Here is a 16,077-nt window from a genome sequence, read left to right as displayed (position 1 = left end):
ATACATACAGTTGCAAGAAAAAGTATGTGAACCCTTTGGAATGATATGGATTTCTGCACAAATTGGTCATAAAATGTGATCTGATCTTCATCTAAGTCACAACAATAGACAATCACAGTCTGCTTAAACTAATAACACACAAAGAATTAAATGTTACCATGTTTTTATTGAACACACCATGTAAACATTCACAGTGCAGGTGGAAAAGTATGTGAACCCCTAGACTAATGACATCTCCAAGAGCTAATTGGAGTGAGGTGTTAGCCAACTGGAGTCCAATCAATGAGATGAGATTGAAGGTGTTGGTTACAGCTGCCCTATAAAAAACACACACCAGTTCTGGGTTTGCTTTTCGCAAGAAGCATTGCCTGATGTGAATGATGCCTCGCACAAAAGAGCTCTCAGAAGACCTACGATTAAGAATTGTTGACTTGCATGAAGCTGGAAAGGGTTATAAAAGTATCTCCAAAAGCCTTGCTGTTCATCAGTCCACGGTAAGACAAATTGTCTATAAATGGAGAAAGTTCAGCACTGCTGCTACTCTCCCTAGGAGTGGCCGTCCTGTAAAGATGTCTGCAAGAGCACAGCACAGACTGCTCAATGAGGTGAAGAAGAATCCTAGAGTGTTAGCTAAAGACTTACAAAAGTCTCTGGCATATGCTAACATCCCTGTTAGTGAATCTACAATACGTAAAACACTAAACAAGAATGGATTTCATGGGAGGATATCACAGAGGAAGCCACTGCTGTCCAAAAAAAAACATTGCTGCACATTTACAGTTTGCACAAGAGCACCTGGATGTTCCACAGCAGTACTGACAAAATATTTTGTGGACAGATGAAACCAAAGTTGAGTTGTTTGGAAGAAACACACAACACTATGTTTGGAGAAAAAGAGGCACAGCACACCAACATCAAAACCTCATCCCAACTGTGAAGTATGGTGGTGGGGGCATCATGGTTTGGGGCTGCTTTGCTGCGTCAGGGCCTGGACGGATTGCCATCATCGAAGGAAAAATGAAGTTTATCAAGACATTTTGCAGGAGAACTTAAGGCCATCTGTCCACAAGCTGAAGCTCAACAGAAGATGGTTTTTGCAACAGGACAACGACCCAAAGCATAGAAGTAAATCAACAACAGAATGGCTTAAACAGAAGAAAATACGCCTTCTGCAGTGGCCCAGTCAGAGTCCTGACCTTAACATGATTGAGATGCTGTGGCATGACCTCAAAAAAGCGATTCACACCAGACATCCCAAGAATATTGCTGAACTGAAACAGTTCTGTAAAGAGGAATGGTCAAGAATTACTCCTGACCGTTGTGCACATCTGATCTGCAACTACAGGAAACATTTGGTTGAAGTTATTGCTGCCAAAGGAGGTTCAACCAGTTATTAAATCCAAGGGTTCACATACTTTTTCCACCTGCACTGTGAATGTTTACATGGTGTGTTCAGTAAAAACATGGTAACATTTAATTATTTGTGTGTTATTAGTTTAAGCAGACTGTGATTGTCTATTGTTGTGACTAAGATGAAGATCAGATCACATTTTATGACCAATTTGTGCAGAAATCCATATCATTCCAAAGGGTTCACATACTTTTTCTTGCAACTGTATATATATTCAGATGTTTGAAGTGTCCCATTTACACACATATGTGGGACGATGCACTGGTCTTTGAAATCTCCTGCAATTCCGGAGGATGGGCCTAATTTATCATTAATCAAGCATATCCTCCAGCAACCTATGTGCCATAATAAAATCTACGACAACTCTGTTTTCACATGCGCCATCAAACTACTGCAAATGAAGATAAATGTGGTGGACGTGGACCCAATGCCCCAGCCCAAAATTTTTTCAAGTGGTTTTGAAAATGTTGCAAAAAATGATGAAGGGTGTTAACTCTCCCTTTTAGTAGTTAAAAGCACTTAAGTGGTTAAAAACATAAATACTAATCATTTATGAGCTGAAGATACATATACAGTTGTGTTCAAAATAATAGCAGTCAGACATCACTAACCTAATCAATCACTGTTTCTGGTAGAAATTTAATTTTTACATGGCAAATAATTTACTAGCAGGTGTAGTAGCGTAATAGAAATCCAACAGACCCAACAGTCATGACATGCATGCTGCTGATTCTCTGTAATTCAATCACTTATTGAAAGGGGCATGTTCAAAATAATAGCAGTGTGGAGTTCAATGAGTGATCTCATTCATTCTTTGAAAAACAGGTGGCAATTATTGCCCTTATTTAAGGAAGGAAGGCAGCAAATGTTGTACATGCTGGTTACAGTGCATTTCTCTCTGAAATTCTGAGGGAAATGGGTCGTTCCAGACATTGTTCAGAAGAACAGCGTACCTTGATTAAAAAGTTAATTGGAGAGGGGAAAACATATAAAGAAGTGCAGAAAATGATAGGGTGCTCAGCTAAAATGATCGCAAATGCTTTAAAATGGCAACCAAAACCTGAAAGACGTGGAAGAAAGCAAAAAACTACCATTCAAATGGATAGAAGAATAGTCAAAATGGCAAGGACTCAGCTCCAGGAAGATAAAAGAAGGTCTAAAGTTACCTGTGAGTAGAGTTGAGCGAACACCTGGATGTTCGGGTTCGAGAAGTTCGGCCGAACTTCCCGGAAATGTTCGGGTTCGGGATCCGAACTCGACCCGAACTTCGCCCCGAACCCGAACCCCATTGAAGTCAATGGGGACCCGAACTTTTCGGCACTAAAAAGGCTGTAAAATAGCCCAGGAAAGGGCTAGAGGGCTGCAAAAGGCAGCAAAATGTAGGTAAATCCCCTGCAAACAAATGTGGATAGGGAAATGAATTAAAATTAAAATAAAATAAATTAAAATTAACCAATATCAATTGGAGAGAGGTCTCATGGCAAAGAATCAGGCTTCATGTCATAGCAGAGAATCAGGCTTCACGTCACCCACCACTGGAACAGGCCTTTGTCAGATATTTAGGCCCCGGCACACAGACAGAGGAGAGAGGTCCCATAGCAGAGAATCAGGCTTCATGTCATAGCAGAGAATCAGGCTTCAAGTCATAGCAGAGAATCAGGCTTCATGTCATAGCAGAGAATCAGGCTTCACGTCACCCACCACTGGAACAGGCCATTGTCAGATATTTAGGCCCCGGCACCCACACAGAGGAGAGAGGTCTCATAGCAGAGAATCAGGCTTCATGGCATAGCAGAGAATCAGGCTTCACGTCACCCACCATTGGAACAGGCCACTGTCAGATATTTTTAGGCCCCGACACCCAGACAGAGGAGAGAGGTCCCATAGCAGAGAATCAGGCTTCATGTCATAGCAGAGAATCAGGCGTCAAGTCATAGCAGAGAATCAGGCTTCATGTCATAGCAGAGAATCAGGCTTCACGTCACCCACCACTGGAACAGGCCATTGTCAGATATTTAGGCCCCGGCACCCAGACAGAGGAGAGAGGTCCCATAGCAGAGAATCAGGCTTCATGGCATAGCAGAGAATCAGGCTTCATGTCACCCAACGCTGGAACAGGCCACTGTCAGATATTTTTAGGCCCCGACACCCAGACAGAGTCGAGGTAGAGAGAAAAAAGAGAGGGTTAATCCTGTACTCCTAAGGTAGGAGATATGGGAAGAACACACAGGGCGCCAGAGGTAGAGGACACAGTGGAGTGGGAAAAAAGTAAATTTAAATAATACGTATTCAGGTCCAGATTGTGTTAGACAAGGAGGTGAAGAACCAACAAGCAGGGCAGCCTAGGTGATAAACTATATGCAGAGAAGCAATATAGTAGAGCAGGAAAAAGATAAAAAGGAAAAAAATCACCAAATGGCGCCTCTCCGCTAGTTAGATATAGTAGGTGCTAGAATAAACTGTATCCCAACAAGAAAATTTAGGAGATCGATAAATATATATATAAATATATACAGTATAATAATTGATATAAATAATAAATGTAACAGATATAAGCCCCTTTTAAGGGTGTAGGGGTGGAACGCAACAATGCTACGTCTGATAAAATGAAGCCGCAAGGAGCAGCTGGTCTATATTCAAAAACGTATATAAAAACATAAAGTAAAAGGTGAAAAGTCACCGAAACTTACTTCACCAGGGAGGGGTGTAAAAGGATAAAGCTCAAGATACCCAATACAACCACCTCCCTCGCCTGGTTCGCTTGTAGAATGATTGGAAAATATGTTAGTCCACACCAGGGGTCATCTGGTATAATCCCTTTAACAGGTAAAAATCAGGTTGGCTCAATGCGTTTCGGGGATATATAAACCCCTTCCTCAGGAGCAGAGTAGGTAATAGGCTTATACAAAGGGTTAAGACAAAATAAACATCTATAAATAGTGGAGTCAGAGTGAAATAGGAGGCGTGTTTGGCGCCGAAAAAGTCATGGGCGTCACTTCCGGAAGTGACCTCACTAACAAACAATGAACAGCATAAAAGACATATAAAACATACAAATACACAAATATTAGAGAGGTAAGACAACAAGTGTGCTCTGTGCTGAATATACATCTCTCACAATCTAAATCATGCCTGGTATGCGTGGTCAGAGAGCCGCACGAAGGTATCGGAGTGAATGTGGACCCAGCAGGAGGAACTTCCGGTGTGTGGAACGCAGCAACCGGAAGTGCGTTCCAGGGGCCCGTCACACAAGACAGGCAAAAGCTGAAAATAACATTGAGGCGCAATGTCTGACAGATCGTGGGGTATATAAGGGGACTCAGGAATAGGGGGAGAGTGAAAATGATTAAAACGGGACGATACATAGAGGATATATTAAACGGAAGTTCCGGTGCATGGAACGCATCAGAGGCGATGCGTTCCACCAGTCGATCCGGTGCCTGGAACGCATCAAAGGCGGTGCGTTCCGCCCTAGTAGTTGGTGTTTAACAGGACATGGGCTCTACACATGAATATTAAGAACATAGAGAACCAGTAGTAGATAGGTGGACACTATGGTTTGATAAACATGTGTGAATATATATATATATATATATATATATATATACACACATTTTAAAAAATGCATAATTGTAATGATAAAAAATGTAATATATAAGTTTAGTTATGTTGGCCAAGATAAAAATCGTTAAGAGACCCTAGAAAAGGAGGAGAAAAATATGATAAAAAATATATATACTAAAATCTTATAAAAAATACATATGTAAGAAGAAACAAATATATATATATATATATATATATATATACATACATATATAAATAGATACATGTAGAGAGTGAAATAACCCTAGAGATGAACAAAAAATATATATAGATATATATAAAAAGAATATAAAAGCAAAAGTACACAAAACCGGCTGAACACGTAATAAATCAGTATTTTATGTACTCGAGACTCTCGTTCAGGCCAAAGGGTGTTAGCGTGTTCATACGGTAAATCCAATACATCTCTTTCCTGGCCAAGTTCTGGAATGAGGATGGGACCCATTCGAGTGGGGTGACATGAAGAAATTGTGGGTTCCCATCATGAATCTCTGAAAAGTGTCTGGAGACACTATGTGTTAATACCTTTCTTTTAATGTTCGACCGATGGTCGTTCATGCGCTCTCTGATCGTTTGAGTGGTACGACCTATGTATTTTAATTGGCAAGTGCATTCCAGCAGGTATGTAACGTTTGTGGAGCCGCAGCTCAGATGGTGTCTAGGGGTGAAAACTTCATTTGTGCCTGGAATATTTATTGTCTTCCTACCATGTGTGATCATCTTGCAACATTTACATTTGGTTTTATAGTATTTGGAGATGCCCGGACTAGCGGCTGTCATGGATGTTAATGGATCTCCAAAGATGGACGTTTGGGTACGTTTGAAATTCAATTTGGGACACGAGGGGGCCAATATGTTTTTTAAGGTAGGAGCTCTTCTGAAGGTGAGCGAGGGAATAGGTGGAAGGGTTATACCTAATATAGGGTCCTTTTGTAGGATGGGCCAGTGTTTGACTAAAATTTCCCTGATTTTTCTGTGTACGGTGTTATATCTGGTAACCAGGTAAGATTTGGTATCCGTCCTTTTAGTGGGGAAATCATTCTTGACAGTACTCTTAGGCCTAAGGGACTCTTCTTGGTCAAGTGAGAGTACCCGTTTCTCGGATCCTGCTATAAGTGTTTTAGGGTAACCTTTATCTCTGAAGCGGTTTTTTAGAAGGGTTAGTTGCCTTTTAAGGATCTGATCATCAGAACAGTTCCTTCTCAAACGTTTCATTTGACTGAAAGGAATATTCCTTTTCCATTTCAGATAATGGCAGCTAGTAAAATCGAGAAAACTATTAGCATCCACCTTCTTAAAAAAGGTCTTTGTTTGGATAGTGTCATTAATGGAATTGAGGTGGATATCTAAAAATATGGCTTCTGACGGGTGATGGTCGATGCTGAAAGATAAGCCCCAATCGTTGGTGTTAAAAACATTAAAAAAAGATAAAAGTTCGACATCAGTGCCCTCCCAGATAAAAATGATGTTGTCTATATAACGACGGTAAAATCTAATCTTAGGATTGTGTAAAAGGCTGTGTAATTCTTCAAAGTAGCCCATAAGCAGATTAGCGTAGGAAGGCGCAAATTTCGTCCCCATCGCGGTCCCTTTTTGTTGGATAAAATTTTTTTCATTAAAAGTGAAATAGTTGTGATGTAGAATAAAATCAATATCCTTGCAGATGAATTCCTTTTGTTCGTTTGGTAATGAAGGGTCACTTTCCAAAAAAATGTTTAACAGACATTAGACCTAGATCATGTCTAATGTTGCTATATAATGCGGTCACATCAAGGGTGACCCAAATGTAGTTATCCTGCCACTGTATACTCTTCAGAAGATTAATTAAGTGGGAGGAATCTCTTAGATAAGACGGCAATAGTTGAACATACTTTTGGAGAAAGGAATCAACATAGGCAGAAAGGTTAGTGGTGAGGGAATCAATCCCTGAAATAATTGGTCGACCCGGGGGATACTTGTCGTTTTTGTGAATCTTGGGTAGAAAATAAAAAATAGCAATGGCTGGATGAAAGGGAATAAGGAATTGTTTTTCTTTTTTATCTATGATCCCAGAGGCATAACCTTGTTCTATTAATGATGTAAGTGACTTTTTAAAAACATCTGTCGGGTCACCGTCTAGGGTTCTGTAGTAATCTGGGTCTGTAAGTATTTTATTGGCTTCTTTGAGGTAATAATCAGTGTCCATGATTACAACTCCCCCTCCTTTGTCAGCGTTCTTAATGACAATATCGTTATTACTTCTCAGGTTTTTTAGAGCTTTTTTTCTCCTTGAAGGTCAGATTGTGTTGTTTGGCGCCAGAGGGTGACTTGCTGGTGGTGGTGAGGGATTTGAACTCGTCTAGGACCATATTGTAATAGCTCTCAAGGTGTGGGCCTTTACTCTCTAGGGGGTAGAAGGTGGATTTCATGGAGAGTTTGGATCTGAAGGGGGTGGGGCCTGTGGCAGAGTGGGCGGTAGGTCTATCAGATATCGGGGTGAGAAGGTCGATTACAGACCGTGTAGTTTCTGTTGTAGTGGCAATAGTAGTTGTTTTAGTGAGTTCTTTAATTTTAAAATGGCGTTTTAGAGTAAGATTTCAAATAAATTTATTAAGGTCTACAAAGAGTTCGAAGGGATCTGGTGGGTTGGATGGACAGAAGGATACAGTTGGGATACAGTTTATTCTAGCACCCAGACAGAGGAGAGGTTCATTCAACTTTGGGTTGCCCCGCAATATAATGGTAAAATGAAAATAAAAAAAGGATTGAATGAGGAAGTGCCCTGGAGTACAATAATATATGGTTAAGGGGAGGTAGTTATAAATGTCTAATCTGCACAAGGGATGGACAGGTCCTGTGGGATCCATGCTTGGTTCATTTTTATGAACGTCAGCTTGTCCACATTGGCTGTAGACAGGCGGCTGCGTTTGTCTGTAATGACGCCCCCTGCCGTGCTGAATACACGTTCAGACAAAACGCTGGCCGCCGGCAGGCCAGCACCTCCAAGGCATAAAAGGCTAGCTCTGGCCACGTGGACAATTTGGAGACCCAGAAGTTGAATGGGGCCGAACCATCAGTCAGTATGTGGAGGGGTGTGCACACGTACTGTTTCACCATGTTAGTGAAATGTTGCCTCCTGCTAACACGTTCCGTATCAGGTGGTGGTGCAGTTAGCTGTGGCGTGGTGACAAAACTTTTCCACATCTCTGCCATGCTAACCCTGCCCTCAGAGGAGCTGGCCGTGACACAGCTGCGTTGGCGACCTCTTGCTCCTCCTCTGCCTTCGCCTTGGGCTTCCACTTGTTCCCCTGTGACATTTGGGAATGCTCTCAGTAGCGCGTCTACCAACGTGCGCTTGTACTCGCGCATCTTCCTATCACGCTCCAGTGCAGGAAGTAAGGTGGGCACATTGTCTTTGTACCTTTGTAGCTGTCCTCTGTGAGAGGCGTATCGTCATCGTCCTGCGTTTCCCCCCAGCCACGCACCAGTGATGGGCCCGAGCTGCGTTGGGTGCCACCCCACTGTGAACATGCTTCATCCTCATCCTCCTCCACCTCCTCCTCATCCTCGTCCTCCTCGTCCTCCAGTAGTGGGCCCTGGCTGGCCACATTTGTACCTGGCCTCTGCTGTTGCAAAAAACCTCCCTCTGGGTCACTTCGAAGAGACTGGCCTGAAAGTGCTAAAAATGACCCCTCTTCCTCCTCCTCCTCCTGGGCCACCTCCTCTTCCATCATCGCCCTAAGTGTTTTCTCAAGGAGACATAGAAGTGGTATTGTAATGCTGATAATGGCGTCATCGCCACTAGCCATGTTGGTGGAGTACCCGAAACAGCGCAACAGGGCACACAGGTCTCGCATGGAGGCCCAGTCATCGGTGGTGAAGTGGTGCTGTTCCGCAGTGCGACTGACCCGTGCGTGCTGAAGCTGAAACTCCACTATGGCCTGCTGCTGCTCGCACAGTCTGTCCAGCAGGTGCAAGGTGGAGTTCCACCTGGTGGGCACGTCGCATATGAGGCGGTGAGCGGGAAGGCCGAATTTATGCTGTAGCGCAGACAGGCGAGCAGCGGCAGGATGTGAACGCCGGAAGCGCGCGCAGACGGCCCGCACTTTATGCAGCAGCTCTGACATGTCGGGGTAGTTGTGAATGAACTTCTGCACCACCAAATTCAGCACATTCGCCAGGCAAGGGATGTGTGTCAAACCGGCTAGTCCCAGAGCTGCAACGAGATTTCGCCCATTATCGCACACCACCAGGCCGGGCATGAGGCTCACCGGCAGCAACCACTCGTCGGTTTGTTGTTCTATACCCCGCCACAACTCCTGTGCGGTGTGGGGCCTGTCCCCCAAACATATGAGTTTCAGAATGGCCTGCTGATGTTTACCCCGGGCTGTGCTGAAGTTGGTGGTGAAGGTGTGTGGCTGACTGGATGAGCAGGTGGAAGAAGAGGAGGAGGAAGCCGAGTAGGAGGAGGAGGCAACAGGAGGCAAAGAATGTTGCCCTGCGATCCTTGGCGGCAGAAGGACGTGCGCCAAACAGCTCTCTGCCTGGGGCCCAGCCGCCACTACATTTACCTAGTGTGCAGTTAGGGAGATATAGCGTCCCTGGCCGTGCTTACTGGTCCACGTATCTGTGGTTAGGTGGACCTTGCCACAGATGGCGTTGCGCAGTGCACACTTGATTTTATCGGATACTTGGTTGTGCAGGGAAGGCACGGCTCTCTTGGAGAAGTAGTGGCGGCTGGGAACAACATACTGTGGGACAGCAAGCGACATGAGCTGTTTGAAGCTGTCTGTGTCCACCAGCCTGAATGACAGCATTTCATATGCCAGTAGTTTAGAAATGCTGGCATTCAGGGCCAGGGATCGAGGGTGGCTAGGTGGGAATTTACGCTTTCTCTCAAATGTTTGTGAGATGGAGAGCTGAACCCTGCTGTGTGACATGGTTGAGATGCTTGGTGACAGAGGTGGTGGTGTTGGTGGTACATCCTCTGTTTGCTGGGCGGCAGGTGCCAACGTTCCTCCAGAGGCAGAGGAAGAGGCCGAGGCGGCAGCAGCAGAAGAGGTAGCAGGGGGAGCCTGAGTGAGTTCCTTGTTTTTAAGGTGTTTACTCCACTGCAGTTCATGCTTTGCATGCAGGTGCCTGGTCATGCAGGTTGTGCTAAGGTTCAGAACGTTAATGCCTCGCTTCAGGCTCTGATGGCACAGCGTGCAAACCACTCGGGTCTTGTCGTCAGCACATTGTTTGAAGAACTGCCACGCCAGGGAACTCCTTGAAGCTGCCTTTGGGGTGCTCGGTCCCAGATGGCGGTGGCCAGTAGCAGACGGACTCTCTTGGCGGCGGGTGTTCTGCTTTTGCCCACTGCTCCCTCTTTTGCTACGCTGTTGGCTCGGTCTCACCACTGCCTTTTCCTCCGAATTCTGAAAGTCAGTGGCACGACCTTCATTCCATGTGGGATCTAGGACCGCATCGTCCCCTGCATCGTCTTCCACCCAGTCTTCCTCCCTGACCTCCTGTTCAGTCTGCACACTGCAGAAAGACGCAGCAGTTGGCACCTGTGTTTCGTCATTATCAGAGACGTGCTGAGGTGGTATTCCCATGTCCTCATCATCAGGAAACATAAGTGGTTGTGCGTCAGTGCATTCTATGTCTTCCACCGCTGAGGAAGGGCTAGGTGGATGCCCTTGGGAAACCCTGCCAGCAGAGTCTTCAAACAGCATAAGAGACTGCTGCATAACTTGAGGCTCAGACAGTTTCCCTGATATGCATGGGGGTGATGTGACAGACTGATGGGCTTGGTTTTCAGGCGCTATCTGTTTTCCTCATTGTTACCGTTCACCACAATAAGAAAAAAATTATTTGGCCCAATGTATTGAATTCAAATTCAGGTCTTTTTTTACAGGCACCTAACACTATCTGGCTATCTATTTAGGTACCGTATTACACTAATACAGGCACAGCAGTAACGACAGATTTAGCTGAATATAAATTGTAGGCCTAGTATTTAGGCCCTGGATGCCAGGTATCCCTTTTACGGACAGAATTAGACTTGGAAATGCACGGTAGCATGTGAAGTTATTGAGGATGACCCTATCAGCACCTTCAATCTAATATACCCTTTTATGGATAGATTTAAACTTGGCCTGATACAGCAGAAAACAATTATTTAGGGAATTTCTAAGTTGGGAATTGTATTTAACCCAGAACAAAAACTGTGCTTCGGCAGACAGCAGACAGTATTACAATTGGCTAGCCACAAGTGAAACACCAGATTTAGGGTACTGCTATTTTGGCAATTGTATTTTACCCCTCAATGAAATAGCAAGCACAGCCAAGCCCCTGATGTAGGATATAGCAAAAAAAAATAACACACTATTGATGGTTAAAAATGGACTTGGTGGCAGCTTGTGCTGGCGCACCACAAGACACAAAATGGCCGCCGATCACCCCAGAAAAAAGTGACTGAAAAACGCTCTGGGCAGCCTTAAAACAGTGAATAGCAGAGGTTGTATGATACACAGCTGTATATCGATCACTTCAGTAAGTAAATCACTGCCTAATCTCGCCCTAACAGCACCAGCTGCATCCTATCCCTACACTGATCAGAGCAGAGTGACGCGCGGCGCTACGTGACTCCAGCTTAAATAGAGGCTGGGTCACATGCTGCACTGGCCAATCACAGCCATGCCAATAGTAGTCATGGCTGTGATGGCCTCTTGGGGCAAGTAGTATGACGCTTGTTGATTGGCTGCTTTGCAGCCTTTCAAAAAGCGCCAAGAAAGCGCCGAACACCGAACCCGAACCCGGACTTTTACGAAAATGTTCGGGTCCGTGTCACGGACACCCCAAAATTCGGTACGAACCCGAACTATACAGTTCCGATTCGCTCATCCCTACCTGTGAGTACTGTTACAATTAGAAGACGCCTATGTGAAACCAAGCTATCTGCAAGAAGCCCCCGCAAAGTCCCACTGTTTAAAAAAAGACATGTGCTGAAGAGGTTACAATTTGCCAAAGAGCACATTGACCGGCCTAAAGAGACATTTTGTGGACTGATGAAAGTAAGATTGTTCTTTTTGGGTCTAGTGGCCGGAGACAGTTTGTCAGATGAACCCCAAACACTGAATTTAAGCCACAGTACACTGTGAAGACAGTGAAGCATGGTGGTGCAAGCATCATGATATGGGGATGTTTCTCATACTACGGTGTTGGTCCTATTTATCGCATTACAGGGATCATGGATCAGTTTGAATACATCAGAATACTTGAAGAGGTCATGCTGCCTTATCCTGAAGAGGAAATGCCCTTGAAATGGGTGTTCCAACAAGACAACGACCCCAAACACACCAGTAAACGTGCAACATCTTGGTTCCAGACCAAAAAGATTGACGTTATGGAGTGGTCAGCCCAATCCCCGATCTTAATCCAATAGAAAACTTGTGGGGTGACATAAAAAATGCAGTTTCTGAGGCAAAATCAAGAAATAGAGAAGAACTGTGGAATGTAGTCCAATCATCCTGGGCTGAAATACCTGTTCACAGGTGCCACAAGTTGGTTGACTCCATGCAACACAGATGTACAGCAGTTCTCAGAAACAGTGGTTATACAATTAAATGTTAGTTAAGTGATTCAAATGAAAGCAAAACATTTTTCATTTTATATAGTGAATGTTTGAGTTTGTAAAGAAGAATACAAACTGCTATTTTTTTGAACAGTCTAATATTCACTTTTCTTAAATGTTTTTAGAGGAACAACACACACTTGATATATTTTTCTTCATGTTTTGATTTGGAATAGAATGTGTAGTGTTCCCAATGCATTTGTGTGTATGGAAATAAAAGCTATTAGAAGGATTTTGGAAAAAGGACTTTTTTAAACACACTGCTATTATTTTGAACACAACTGTAATTATGTATAATAAAAGCAGTTGTACTTGCAGCAACAAGGAAATTAAGTTTGTCATGTTGATGAAAAGGTTTGGTGTATATGAATGTTTTGTTTGGACTGTGGAAGGCTTCTTAATATGTGCACACCAGGAAACAAGCTTTCATATCTATCCATCAATACCTTTAATATGTCCCCAACAGAAAAACGTCAAGAGGTGAAAGGGAGACGGTGCCAATCCAAACAGTAACTGAGGTAACCACAATGTATCAAGACTTACAAAATAAATTGGAATGCTGTTCAATCAGATAGGATCTTTAGATTGTTTTTGACTATTCATTTGATCATCAGATATGCAATATGGCGGTCATTTATTATGTTACAAGAAAATTTAGACTAGAACCTTCAGAATCACAGGTGCATATCCATGAAGCAAACATAATTACAAAAAACAAGATGGCTGCACACCATTATACATACAAACAATAGAGCTGAGAAATGGGGGTCATTCCAGATAAAAGTGGTACAATACCGACTATAAATGAGTTAATGGAAGCTTTTAGCGCACATATTTGCTCAATGGGTCCCTAACACTAAATATATGGCCTCTCTTTGGACTTACATAAGCCTACAATATTCAGGGCAGTGTAGAGACCAGCTACATACGTACTCTGCTCAGAAGTCCCAGGTAGATTGGCATGTTCATTTCTCAGCTCTATTGTTTGTATGTATAATGGTGTGCAGCCATCTTGTTTTTTGTAATTATGTTTGCTTCATGGATATGCACCCGTGATTCTGAAGGTTCTAGTCTAAATTCTCTTGTAGTATATATTGAGGGTAACTCCTATTTTAGACTGGACACGCTCATCTACCTGGGACTTCTGAGCAGAGGACGTATGTAGCTGGTCTCTACACTGCCCTGAATATTGCAGGCTTAAGTAAGTCCAAAGAGAGGCCGTATATTTAGTGTTAGGGACCCATCTGCGGAAGCCACCTTGACGCCTGGTAGATGGGCCCGACACACGTTTGAGCAAATATGTGCGCTAAGAGCTCCAATTAACTCATTTATAGTCGGTATTGTACCACTTTTATCTGGAATGACCCCCATTTCTCAGCTCTATTGTTTGTATGTATAATGGTGTGCAGCCATCTTGTTTTTTGGCCATTTATGTGTTATACGCCACTTTTTTGGCGTATTTAGGTCGCAGATTTTGTTGCAAATGTGTTTTGCACCAAAATCTGTGACTTTACCCCACTCATGCCACTTTTGTAAAGTGGTGGAAAAAAGGAGACGTGACACAGGCGGGGAAGAGGGAGCTGGCATAGATTACAGCATGTTGCACGGCCGGCAGCAGCAAGCGCCAAAGTTATGTAGAGGTGTATCCACCAGAGGCGCACAGGGATCATTGGTACTCTGGTCTTAATAAATGTCCTCCTATGTCTTTATAATTCTTACTTTTTTGCATTTAATACTGGATAAGAACATCCATTAGCACCAAAGCTTATAAGATGGACATTATGGGGGACATTTTTTTATGAATTATACGCCACTTTTTGGCATATTATTATTGCAGATTTTGTCGCAATGGTTACTTTCAGCAAAATCTGTGACTGTGGCAGCTCACAGAATGGTTCCCGAGTGCCAAGAAAAGGGTGTGTGGCATGGGTGGGGAAGAGGGCGGGTCGGCAGGCCCATCTCATTTATCATTTTCCACTCTAGTTTTTTGCATAGAAAATGACATAAATCTACACCAGCAAGGGAGCTGGCGTAGATTTTAGTATGCTGGAGGAAGTGCCAAAGTTATGTTTGGCGCCTCCACAGCTTTCTGCAAACACAAATAAAGTACAATAATGCCATAGTTATAGAAAATATTCTGGTGCTAATGCTACGCTTATCTTATAAATGTGAGATTCTTGGCAAATACATTTTGTACAAAATTATGTGTGTCCATCTGCTGGCGTCAAGGCGATCTCTATAAGACAGGAACCTAACACTAAATACTACCTGCTATAGTGCCATATTGGCCACTAGTGATGGCCTTGCGGTTCACCCGGCAGTTGGTTCGCGGTGAACTTTGCTCGTTCGCGATTCGCCGAACATGCGAACATATGGAGATATTCGCGCCCACCATATTATTTTACATTGTGAAGAACTTTGACCCATGACACATCCATCAGGTGATACAGGACAGCCAATTGAAAAGTTTCAGCCCATTGACATACCCCCTACCTTATAAATAGACCTGATCCCATTTTACATTCAGTCTTTTGTCAGTGTAGGGAGAGGTTGCTGTGTGGAGCTGGGCCAGACTGTTAGGGACAATAACGCTATCAAATAGGTCCACAAAAGTTCTTTTTAGGACTGGTATAGGTGTGCTATCAATAGGTGTGCAGTACAGAGGGGGGGGGTAATACACTTATAATATACAGTCATGGCCAAAAGTTTTGAGAATGACACAAATATTAGTTTTCACAAAGTTTGCTGCTAAACTGCTTTTAGATCTTTGTTTCAGTTGTTTCTGTGATGTAGTAAAATATAATTACACGCACTTCATACGTTTCAAAGGCTTTTATCGACAATTACATGACATTTATGCAAAGAGTCAGTATTTGCAGTGTTGGCCCTTCTTTTTCAGGACCTCTGCAATTCGACTGGGCATGCTCTCAATCAACTTCTGGGCCAATTCCTGACTGATAGCAACCCATTCTTTCATAATCACTTCTTGGAGTTTGTCAGAATTAGTGGGTTTTTGTTTGTCCACCCGGCTCTTGAGGATTGACCACAAGTTCTCAATAGGATTAAGATCTGGGGAGTTTCCAGGCCATGGACCCAAAATGTCAACGTTTTGGTCCCCGAGCCACTTAGTTATCACTTTTGCCTTATGGCACGGTGCTCCATCGTGCTGGAAAATGCATTGTTCTTCACCAAACTGTTGTTGGATTGTTGGAAGAAGTTGCTGTTGGAGAGTGTTTTGGTACCATTCTTTATTCATGGCTGTGTTTTTGGGCAAAATTGTGAGTGAGCCCACTCCCTTGGATGAGAAGCAACCCCACACATGAATGGTCTCAGGATGCTTTACTGTTGGCATGACACAGAACTGATGGTAGCGCTCACCTTTTCTTCTCCGGACAAGCCTTTTTCCAGATGCCCCAAACAATCGGAAAGAGGCTTCATCGGAGAATATGACTTTGCCCCAGTCCTC

This window comes from Bufo bufo, chromosome 6, assembly GCF_905171765.1.
Source record: "Bufo bufo chromosome 6, aBufBuf1.1, whole genome shotgun sequence".
In the NCBI taxonomy this organism is placed as follows: domain Eukaryota; kingdom Metazoa; phylum Chordata; class Amphibia; order Anura; family Bufonidae; genus Bufo; species Bufo bufo.
Note: the sequence above shows the minus strand (reverse complement) of the source record.